The sequence below is a fragment of the Haliotis rubra genome, unplaced genomic scaffold (genome assembly GCF_003918875.1).
Source record: "Haliotis rubra isolate DU_JTF1 unplaced genomic scaffold, ASM391887v1 Scf516, whole genome shotgun sequence".
NCBI classification, from domain to species: Eukaryota; Metazoa; Mollusca; class Gastropoda; order Lepetellida; family Haliotidae; genus Haliotis; species Haliotis rubra.
Window position 1 is genome coordinate 32,177 of NW_025767209.1, and position 11,625 is coordinate 43,801.

At 41.0% G+C, this 11,625-nt stretch overlaps 1 pseudogene; it reads left to right on the forward strand.

Annotated features, from left to right (window-relative positions):
- The first annotated feature begins 2,026 nt into the window (after nt 1–2,026).
- LOC124292411 lies at nt 2,027–2,181 on the forward strand (annotated as a pseudogene).
- The last annotated feature ends 9,444 nt before the right edge of the window (nt 2,182–11,625 follow it).

Genomic DNA, 11,625 nt, shown 5'->3' on the forward strand with positions numbered 1-11,625 from the left:
CTTCCGCGAAGCGATCTGGACAAATTTAAGATATCGTTCCAAGCTTCCACAACGCTCGCTTCGCACTCTCACAAACATAAACCATTTACTAAATGATTTAGCACGAACTGCGGGGTCCGGTGGAAATTAGTGCATGGTGACACCATCACTCGACTCCCCAGGACGGCAACGCAACGATTGACAGCAACGCAACGATTCGTTTTGCTTTTAAGTAAGTTTCGTTGTTCAGACCATCCTTTAATGTTGGAATAAGGGCGAAAAGTAAATATAAAACAACTTGAGTGATTCTACCCTCTGTGTATTGTACTTACCATTGAATCAGAGTACCAATTCTTTATTGAATGTTCATTTTACTGTGATCTGAGAAACAGCCTTCTCCCACAATACTACATAAATAATCCATGTGAAACATTGACAAAAGAGCGAAGTTTTGAATATAGAGTATAAGATTAAATGAGACATTGTACACGTTAGCATACAGCTTAATATTATATATGGCGCTGGATTGTATTTTCATCTTTATAATTGTAAAACGGGTCGGTGGCCCTTGTACGAAATTAACTCTCACTGACTAGATATAAGCTTATGATGATACATATTTAAACTCAACGTGACAAATTCACTTTTCACCCACAACATTGAACACTTAAAATGTGTTCACTGCAATTTCGACCAGTCAAGTCGATAATCCTTTCGTTAACCCCTTAAACAATCATTACTAAAACAACACCAAACATCAAAGACTACCGCCAGTCGCCTTAACGACCCCATGAAACACTCATGCCGCCCCATGCCACTATTGCAATTAGCCCATGCAGAACAATAATTTACCATCACCCACCAGTTATCTCCCCTTGTGGATATTTCCAAGATTGGAAATTTTTGGAAACATCATCTTTCCAAAATTGGAAAGTCTTGGAAACATCATCTTTCCAAAATTGGAAATGTCTTGGAAACATCATCTTTCCAAGACATTTCCAAGCTTGGAAAGATGGATTTTTTTTCCAGTGTGAGGTATATAAACATCAACCCATATTTTAAAATAACCAGCTTTGATTGACGATGGAACCTTTGTTAGTGCAAAAGTGAAAAGATAGGTATTGGTTTTAATCAATTTTTCACCATCTTTTCTGTTGAACCGCTTCACTGATGTTACACACTGAGATTTCATTTCTGATACAATCTCCTCTTCTGAAATGTCTGAGAGGCACTTTGCATGAAATCAATGTTCTATGTGCTGAGACAACAATCTCAGTATTTGCAAACCTATGTGCATTGAGCAGATTAAGAGACTGCTGTTTCTTTGCACATTCAACAAGCAGCGATCAGGACCACAGACGAGTAACGTTCTTCACAGTACCACATATTCCTTGAATCGATTTGGAATCAATTTAAGCGGCTGTCCTTCAGTTCCCTCTACAACCAAAAAGCGTGGCCAAGAATCCAAATTGTTTGCGCCTGATTCATCATCAGTAGATGAAACAGTGTCTTAAGTCAACATGTCTTCTCTTTGTTTTTGAACCAGAACCAGTTAGTTGTTGGGTAGCCATAATTTGTGGTTCAGGGTTACAGGGGTGCTATACTCAGTGTTACAGGGGTGCTATACTCCAGCAATACAGACGCAGGAAGCTAATATTGCCAAACTGAGGAAAAGTCAGGATGGTTCAACCCTTGAGAGCCATCAGAAGACAATTAGAGTTGAGTTGAGTTGAGTTGGGTTGGGTTTAGCGTCACATCGGCATTATTCCAGCCATATAGTGACGAGAACAAGTTTGCATTAATAAACATTGTAAGTACATACTCGGAATGAGTTTTATTTCAAAAACATATATTCATTACATTGTCATTTAAAAGCAGAAAAAGTCATAGCATCAAATTTAAAGGCAGGCAATTTGTTTGTCACATTTCAGTTACAATTTATGATAGTAAAAATTTATGATACAGATCAACTTCCCTCAGGTAGTTCACTATCAGATGAGCGTTCACGCCAGGATGATGTAAATGAAAACTCCGACCAGGGAAAAGCATACTTACCTAGCACAGGCTTTACAGTGATCCGCAAGGCTGTGGGCCCGGGGCGAGACCTTTCCATTGCACATCGGCTTGGTTGACCCCTGTGATCGTCCCAAATGTGGACGACTCGGGTGCGCAATTTATAAGTGTGGGGGAGTATAGCTTTTGATAGTGGGTTTGAAATCGCTGTACGGGATTAGCAGTGGAGATAAGGGCTTGTCAAGAGCTGCTTTTGCTGCAGCATCGGCTTTTGTGTTACCTGCTATGCCAACGTGACCCGGCAACCAGCAGAGAACGATGTCACATTGGCCAGTAGAGAGGTCGTTGTAAAGTTCCAAAATGTCCAGAATGATTGGGTGACTTGAAGTGCTTGAAGGCAAGATAATGAATCTGTGAAAACGATGATGTTTTTGGAATGATTCTGCTGTTTAATATAGGTCAAAGCTGAAAAGATAGCTTTGGCCTCGGCAGTGAAAATGGAACTGTTGTCGGGAATCCTAGAGGAGACAGTCTTAGATCCAATGACTGTAGCACTGGCGACTTGGCCCTCATCCTTGGATCCGTCTGTGAAAATGGATCTATGGGTGTCATACTTGGAACGTAGCTTGATGCTTGAACATCAAGGGGTTTGTTTCAGACTTTTTGAATTTAGTGAGGGTAAGATCGACCTGTGGTTTCACCATCTGCCAGGGTGGTGAAGACAGGAGTCGGTAAGGTGCTATGCTATTGAGATCAATTTTAGCTACAGATATGTGTGGTTGAATTCTGATTCCAAGTGGTGGAACCAGGCTTGGCAGTTTAGGAAACAAGTTTTCATACAGAGGGTTGAAAACACAATTGTATGCTGGATTGGACTGATTTGAACGTAGTTTAGTGATATACTGCAGTGAAGTTTAATGCGGCGTTGTTCAAGGGAAGGTTCGTTAGCCTCTGCATATAGACTGTCTACTGGAGAGGTCCTAAAAGCTCCCAGGCAGAGCCTAAGGCCTTGGTGGTGGATAGAATCTATTTTTTCTAAATTGCTTTTGCAGGCTCCACCATAAACAATGGAGCCGTAGTCTAGTTTAGAGCGAACCAAAGATCTGTACAAGTGAAGGAGGGTAATCTGATCCCCTTCCCACTCTCTATTTGAAACGACTTTTAGCAAGTCCAGAGCCTTCAAGCACTTGGTTTTCAAATATTTTATGTGTGGCAAGAATGTCAGGTGGCAGTCGAATATGAGTCCAAGGAATTTGGCCTCTTCTACTACCTTGATCGGAGTACCATCTAAAAATTGGTCTGGATCCTTGTGTGGTCTGTATTTACGACAAAATTGAATACAATTTGTTTTGGATTTTGAAAACTTAAAGCCATTTTCACTGGCCCATTTTTGGATTTTGTTAAGGCAGAGTTGTAGCTGCCTTTCTATTGCGTGCATGTTCTTACCACGACATGAAATATTGAAATCGTCCACGAAAAGGGACCCATCAACACAACTGTTCAGGATGTTAGTGAGGCTGTTAATTTTGATGCTAAAAAGTGTGACAGGCAGGATGCTGCCTTTAGGGACGCCCTGATCTGGATGGAAATAATCAGACAATGTGAAACCTACCAGTACTTGAAATTGTCTTTTTTTATATAGTGAGATTTGAACAGAGGTAATCTGTCCCTCAATCCCTCCATGGTTTTACAAACACAGCTAGTTAGTGATATAGGACGGTAGTCTGAGGGATCAGTATGATCCCAGCCAGGTTTTGGTAAAGGGATGATAACGGCCTTGTGCAACGAAGGAGGAAAGTTGCCGGTTGTCCAAATGTCATCAAATATATTGAGTAGAGTTTTCAGAGGTACCGGATGGTCAATGATACTTCGGTTTTTACAGAAACCACTTTGAAGGTACCTTTAAACAAACTAAACGTCGCTAATAGAGGAAATATGTATCCAACATCAGCTCCCCCAAACCCATGTCGAAGGGGTTGAACGTGATTCAAAACATTCGGGTTTCTTAAAACCACATTTGAGGTCATTGAGTATGTTATTGGTCTCAAAGTACCAGCTTAACTTGTAGAACGCCAGGGCTGCGAGATGCACTCGTGAAATTGAAATTTCACTACACACGATTGTTGAATGACTGTCCACCCAGCAAGTGGTCCCGCCTTGTAAGAAATAGCGAAAAGTGACAACAAAATAATGATGGTTTGTTAAACATTTTTATTCGGGTGTCCAAAATTATGAGACAAATCATCAGAGTTGGTCTGTCAATTTCATGGCACTGTGCAGAAATTTGGTTTCTTTGCAATTATTAGATTTTGTGTTAGTGAGCAATTCACCGGTCTAAACTGAAATCAAACGGACTATATTTAGTGACATAGGACGGTAGTTTGAGGGATCAGTATGATCCCGGTCAGGTTTTGGTATAGGGGTGATAATGGCATTGTACCATGAAGGATGGCAGTTTCCGCTTGTCCAAATATCATCAATATATTGAATAGTGTTTCAAAACTTGAATCAGGGGGGTGTTTCAGAAGCTCATAGTGAATATCATCAGCTCCTGCTGCAGTGTCGTGAGCCTGCCCCAGGGCAGTACGTAGTTTATGGAGAGAAAACGTTTCATGGTAATCCTCACCATTATCAGAGTTAAAATTTACTGATTTCTTTTCTTGTTGGGTTTGGTATTTTGAGGAACTGAGGGTTTCGCCAAGATTGTTTACAATTTCAAATTTATTTGTTAAAAGGGTCACCATCCATCTTTGAGATGGCGAACACCAGATTTTGATCTTTTGCCCTTGATATTTTGATACCTCGAACATGGGTGTGCGGGAGTTTGATATTTAACACATATTTCCTCCATGACCGGCGTTTAGTTGTTAAAAGGTGCGTCTTGCCCTGGCATTTGTCATTCAGGTTATGCACAGTAGGATGTTGTTGGAAATATTTCTCCGCCTTCTTCCTATTTTTTCTAGCTCGTTTGCAGTGTGTTTCAAACCATGGTTTGCGTATTTGCAGGTTTGCAGAGGGCTTAGGAATGGTTTTGTCTCAAATGTCATTTAGGACGCGTGAAAATAGGAACATTCCGGAAATTTTCAGGTTTAATTTTTCGGAGCACAGGGTTTCTAATAATGGCCATGGCCTGTTGGTCTTAGTAAAATTCCATCTTGTTGAAGGTAGTTCATCCGTGGGATTGATAGGGTTAAGGATTGTTGGGAAGTGGTCACTTCCACAAAGGTCATCATGGACCGACCATTCAAACTCGTTAAAAGATTAGAATCTGTAAATGATAGATCAAGAGCAGAGTATGTTTCAGTGGAAGTGTTTGATACATCGATGAAGATGCATAGAGTTGAGTTGAGTTGAGTTGGGCTTTACGTCACATCGGCATTATTCCAGCCATATAGTGACGAGAACAAGTCTGCATTAATATACATTGTAAGTACAAAGTGGTTTCGTTTCAAAGACATACATTCATTACGTTGTCATTTTAGAACAGAGAATGTCATAGAACTAGATTGAAAAGCAGGTACATTCGTTATTGACATTACACAGTTACATTTTATGATATAGATCGACTTCCCTCAGGTAGTTTAGTATCAGATGAGCGCTCACGCTGGAGAACAGATCTTTCAGATTGGTTGCGTGATAATGCGAGTCCCTTGCAGATGCAAAATCCACACAGTCAAGCAGAATATGCTTGACGGTGAGAGCCTCATGGCAGGAGAGACATATCGGGGTCCATCCTCATCCGTTTTTAGCAGATAGTCATGTGTAAACCGGCTGTGGCCAATACGACATCGTCGTAAAACTACCTCATCACGTCTTGACTGACAACCCAAGTAGGTATAACCGATTGTTGGCTTCAATTCATGGAGTTTGTTTCTTCCTACTTGAGTGTCCCACCTCTTTTGCATCAAGTCCCGAGTATAGCTTTTGATAGTGGGTTTGAAATCACTGTACGGGATTAGCAGTGGAGATAGGGGCTTTTCAAGAGCTGCTTTTGCTGCAGCATCGGCCTTAGTGTTACCTGCTATGCCGACGTGACCCGGCAACCAGCAGAGGATGATGTCATATTGGCTAGTAGAAAGGTCGTTGTACAGTTCTAATATGTCCAGGATGATTGGGTGACTTGAAGTCACGTTTAGAAGTGCTTGAAGGCAGGATAATGAATCTGTAAATACGATGAAGTTTTTGGACTGATTTTGCTGTTGACTATATGTCAAAGCTGAGAAGATAGCTTTGGCTTCAACGGTGAAAATGGAACTGTTGTCGGGGATCCTAGAGGAGACAGTCTTGGCTCCAATGACTGTAGCCCTGGCAACTTGGCCATCGTCCTTGGATCCGTCTGTGAATATGGATCTGTGAGTGTTACACTTCGAACGTAACTGGTTGTATTCCTGTTGGAACATCAAGGGATTTGTTTCAGACTTTTTCAGTTTGGTGAGGGTAAGATCGACCTGTGGTTTCACCATTTGCCAGCGTGGTGAGGACAGAAGTCGGTATGGTGCAATGATGTTGAGATCAATTTTAGCTGCAGATATGTGTGGTTTGATCCTGATTCCAAGTGGTGGAACCAGGCTTGGCAGTTTAGGAAATAAGTTTTCATAGAGCGGGTTGAAAACACAATTGTATGCTGGATTGGACTCATTTGAACGTAATTTAGTGATATACTGCAGTGAGAGTTTAATGCGGCGTTGTTCAAGGGAAGGTTCATTGGCCTCCGCATATAGACTGTCTACCGGAGAGGTCCTAAAAGCTCCCAGGCAGAGCCTCAGTCCTTGGTGGTGGATAGAGTCTAATTTTTCTAAATCGCTTTTGCAGGCTCCACCGTAGACAATGGAGCCATAATCTAGTTTACTGCGAACTAATGATCTGTACAAGTGAAGGAGGGTGGTCTGATCCCCTCCCCACTCTGTATTTGAAACTACTTTTAGCAAGTCTAAAGCCTTCAAGCACTTTGTTTTCAAATATTTTATGTGTGGTAAGAATGTCAGGTGGCGGTCGAATATGAGTCCAAGGAATTTGGCCTCTTCTACTACTTTGATGGGAGTACCATCTAAAGTTAGGTCTGGATCCTTGTGTGGTTTGTATTTACGACAAAAGTGAATACAATTTGTTAAGGACCTGTACATGTGTACACCAAAGCATAATCCTACCAAGTCACCTTGAATGAATACAACTTAGCTTTACATTAATGGTACTTGTCATTATTTAAGGTTTAGAATATCTCTCTGCATTACATATCTCAATACCCAGAAAACATTCCATGTGTAGCAATTAGAGTGCAATGTCCGTTACGACCCCCAAATTTGGGAATTGTGCTCTTTTTCACATAGTTTGAAACTTGATAACATGTATCCCATGTGAGAGAAAATTCTACTCAGTTAAGGAAATAGTGCTTGACTGTGATTCTTTCATCACAAGGGATGCAGAAAGGAGCATCATCTCCTCTCAACAAATATTCATGGGTAGAACGAGTAGGACCAATTCGACATCGGCTCATTACATCTTCATCATGTCTGGATTGACATCCCAAGTTGTTATATCCCGAGGTTTGTTTAATTTCATGAAGTTTATTTATACATACTTGGACGTTACAGTTTGTTTGCATATAATAGCCATGCACCATCTGATATAAGGTTCAAGTGTGAGTGTGGTATCATGAGTGGAAAACGGGCTTTTCAAGAGCTGCTTCAGCTACAGCATTAGCTTTTGTATTGCCAACTATGCCAACATGACTCGGTAACCAGCAGAAGACGATGTCGAACTGGCCAGTGGAAAGATCATAATATGACATCTAAAATATCAAGAACATGTGGATGACTATAAGATACATTTTTAGTGCATAAAGGCATGACAACGAATCGGAAAATGTCATAACTTGTTTACTACCTGATTGATGTTCAATATACTCCGAGGGATTTATTCCCACTTTTGGCAGTCCCACTATTGGCAGTCAATTTTCACACCTGGCTATCGAGCTAGAACAGTTGTCCCGGTTTTGGCAGTTTATGACTCACACCTCATAAGTAGCCCTTTGACACCTCGTTAATGAGTCTTAATTGATTTAATGAAGTCCTTTGTAGAGTGAAGAAGAGAACTGAATAACAAAGAATTTTATTAATGATGACTATTTTATTCACAATACATTTGCAAATTATTTCTAATGTCCAATCACACCAGCCAGCACACTGCCACAAACATTGGTGGCATTTCCAAAGTATTTCTAATGTTCAGTCACGCCAGCCAGCACATTGCCACAAGCAGAAAGATATGTCAGCGCTCTTCCACACATCATGAACTCAAGTCCAAGATTAAAAAGTCTGGCAGAGGTTTCTTCCACTCGTCGGCGCTTGGTTGGCTTGTGACCGCATTCAAGCTTCTTGCATCACATATACTTCTTTATTCGAGTGTTCAGACTTGGAGAGAATGATCAATTCAAAAATGTTCAAGTGAGTCTTCACTGCTCTTCTGGACAAACGCTGTCCTCACAACTGTTATTCGTTCTGTGTGTTTCACGTCTGAATTAATTGCAGATGTTGAGGGGAAATCGCACATTGATCAACGTGTCTAGGACGTATTTGTCGAAGTTGTGACACTGGGGCAGGGAAGGTGTACAGGCAGCAACAGCTTGATATCCTTCTGGAACCTGGATAACATAGAGTTGGTAAAAATTCTTAGGGCAGATCTTGAAGGTTCCATCCATCGAAACAGTCTCGCTAAGACACTCATGCAAAATCTGAACTGGTTCCAAAGACAAGAATTCTGTTTCCATCCACCTCACTGTCTATAAGTACAAACTCATCACCAGTCTCGGTCTTCATCCACTCACCACTAAGTTTCAAGTCTGTCGCAGTCTGGGGTGTTTGGGGTAGCGTCTTGGCTCGCTGTCTATACAAACTCGACTTGATACCTCCAAACATCATAAGACGGGCAGCAGTCTCTTCTGGAGCATCAGACTTGTAACCAGTCAGGAGCTTCTTCCTCTCCTCCTCGTAGATAAGTGGGATGGTAGTCACTTCTTCCCAGGCTCACTTCTTCGTGTTACTGGCAAGAAGGTGTGCACCAATAACACTGTGGTCAGGAGCGTGGGTGTGCTCCTTGCCTCGGCGGATGACTGTACCATCATCAGTTGCGGTCACTGTAGCAAGACATTTTTCCTTTACAGCCTAGCACCTCCATGGAATTGTGCCATTCTTGTTCGCTTTCCGTCTGAGATAGCGACAGCCATCCAAAAGCATGTCGGCACCTAGCTTTCTTCCATCCAGGATGTATCCTTTCTCTTCCATAGTGAGCACAAGTGTAACCTCCCTCTTTCATCTACTCCGGAAATTAGTTATCTAAATAAAACATCCTTCTTTTCTAGTATGTGAGATTAACTTCCCTAAATCTAACCTCTTTACTTTTACAAACAACCTCAGTGCTTTATTGGTACTACTCAAACCTGTTTACTTTTACTAGTCTACTCTACAAACATCCAACTCTAACCTCTTTACTTTTACTAGTCTACTCTACAAACGTCCTCAGTGCCTAATTGATCCTAATTGCCCCAGTAGCAATAGTTACCACCTTACTGACGAGGCCTAATTGATCTTAATTGGTCACACCAGTTGTCCCAGTTTTGGCAGGGATATACAACACCTGCATGATCCAGTGCACAACAGACTGCCCCAAAATGGGAAATCACCCTCCGAGGCTGCCAGAACAGCCTTAGCTTAAGCAGTGGAAACTGAGCTATTATCATGTGTTCTAAAAGATATTGTTTTGGATCCAAAGACAGCGGCACTTGAAACCTTGCCACCATCACTGAATCCATCCGTTAAATACAGAACGATGAGAATCATATTTCATTCTAAATTGCTGATATTCCTGTTTATGATCCAACTGATTTGTGTCTGCTTTTTAAGAGTAAGAGGTCCACGTTTGGTCTGATTAACTTCCAAGGAGGAGTAGGTAATGGCGCAATTAGGTCAAGGTCGATGTGGCATGAGTCGTATGCCGAGTTGAGGAACTAGTTTAGTATTTTTCTGAAATAGTGCTTCATACTGTGGGTCAAAACGTGACTCGTAAGCGGGGTTTGATGGATTAGAACGTAATTTAATTTTAATGAAGAGATAATTTGGTAAGACGCAGCTGGAGAGAAGGTTCATTAGCCTCCACGTACAGACTGTCACTGGGAGGGGTCACTTGGAGGAGTCTCAGGCCTTGGTGATGTAATGGATCTAATATTTCTAAATCACTTTTCCATGCTCCACCATATATGATGGAGCCATAATCCAGCTTCGAGCGAATGAGGGACCTATATAAGTGAAGGAGAGAAGACTGACGGATTTGAACGAAATTTAGCAATATACAGGAGAGACATTCATTTAAATTGCTTGAAGATGTGACGGGCCTAAACATTTAATATCTTGAATTTATTTAAACTATGAACTGTGGGGTGATATCGGAAATACTTTTCTGCCTTTCTTCCTTGCTGTACTAGCTTGTTTGCAGTCGTATACCATGGTTATCGTATATGTGGATTGGTAGAGGATATAGGAAAGCATTTATCAGCCACTTCCTTCGATTTGTCCAAAAAGATTTTAACAGGACCACAAACATTGAAAATCAATTCGGGTGTTAATGTAGTTTTACATTTAAGATGATACATGGCTTAGGTAATTGATCATACAGTGCTTGGAGATTAGACTGTTGAAGAACAAAGAAGGTTGAATATAAAAAGAGCACAATGTAAACCTACTGTGCAATGTAATTCGCACAGCAACAGCTTGAAGATTAACATGCAGTGAGACAGGGCTCTGGACCACTCCCTCCCTCACTGAAATAGCCTTAAGGAGTCATAACCTCAGGGGGTGAAAAACAATGGTACGTGACGTAAATTATTGTATCTGTCTCCATTGAATACGTCTCATAATGACCTCTTTACATCTGGACTGATAATCCAAGTAGGTGTAACAGATAGTTGGTTTAGTTTCATTTTAACTTATTTATACCTACTTGGGTCGGATGTAAGATCGAATGTAGCTTTATAATCATACTATGGAATAAAATGTGGCGTCACAGATTTGTTGAGAGCTGCTTTAGCCATTGTGTTACCAGAGGTGCCAAGCTTGAAAATCACCAAACGTCTACAATGTGTATAGCTGTGTTCATAGTACTGGAAGATCAATCATTTTTCATAAGAATTGTGGAATGATCCCCTTTTCATTGTTCAGAATCGTGAAGTTACAGAACGACAGGTTGGTCTCAGTTTTTGTAACATTCATAAAAACAGTTTATTGCCTAGATCTTTCATGGTGGTATTACTGCAGCAAAACTGGAATAAACTGGAGTTTCAACAAAATGCTTTTTTCGGTGAAGAATATGCACGCATGGGAGGCTGAAAGATAAACATACTGAAAGACAAACGTTATTGGGACACAGAACCTACAAACAGAATCGGTGTTAAACTTTACCAATGAAATTATATTACATTGAAGACAAATGACTCGGGGTATGGTAAAGAGCAAAAGTAAATATATGTTTGAAGCAAAATGTCAAAATCAAATCTCACCTCTACCATGACGGAGAGCATATCCCTTCAGGAACGAATCTTCATCTCTGTTTTCTATCGTCGCGAGGTGGCTCTTTTCTATCGTC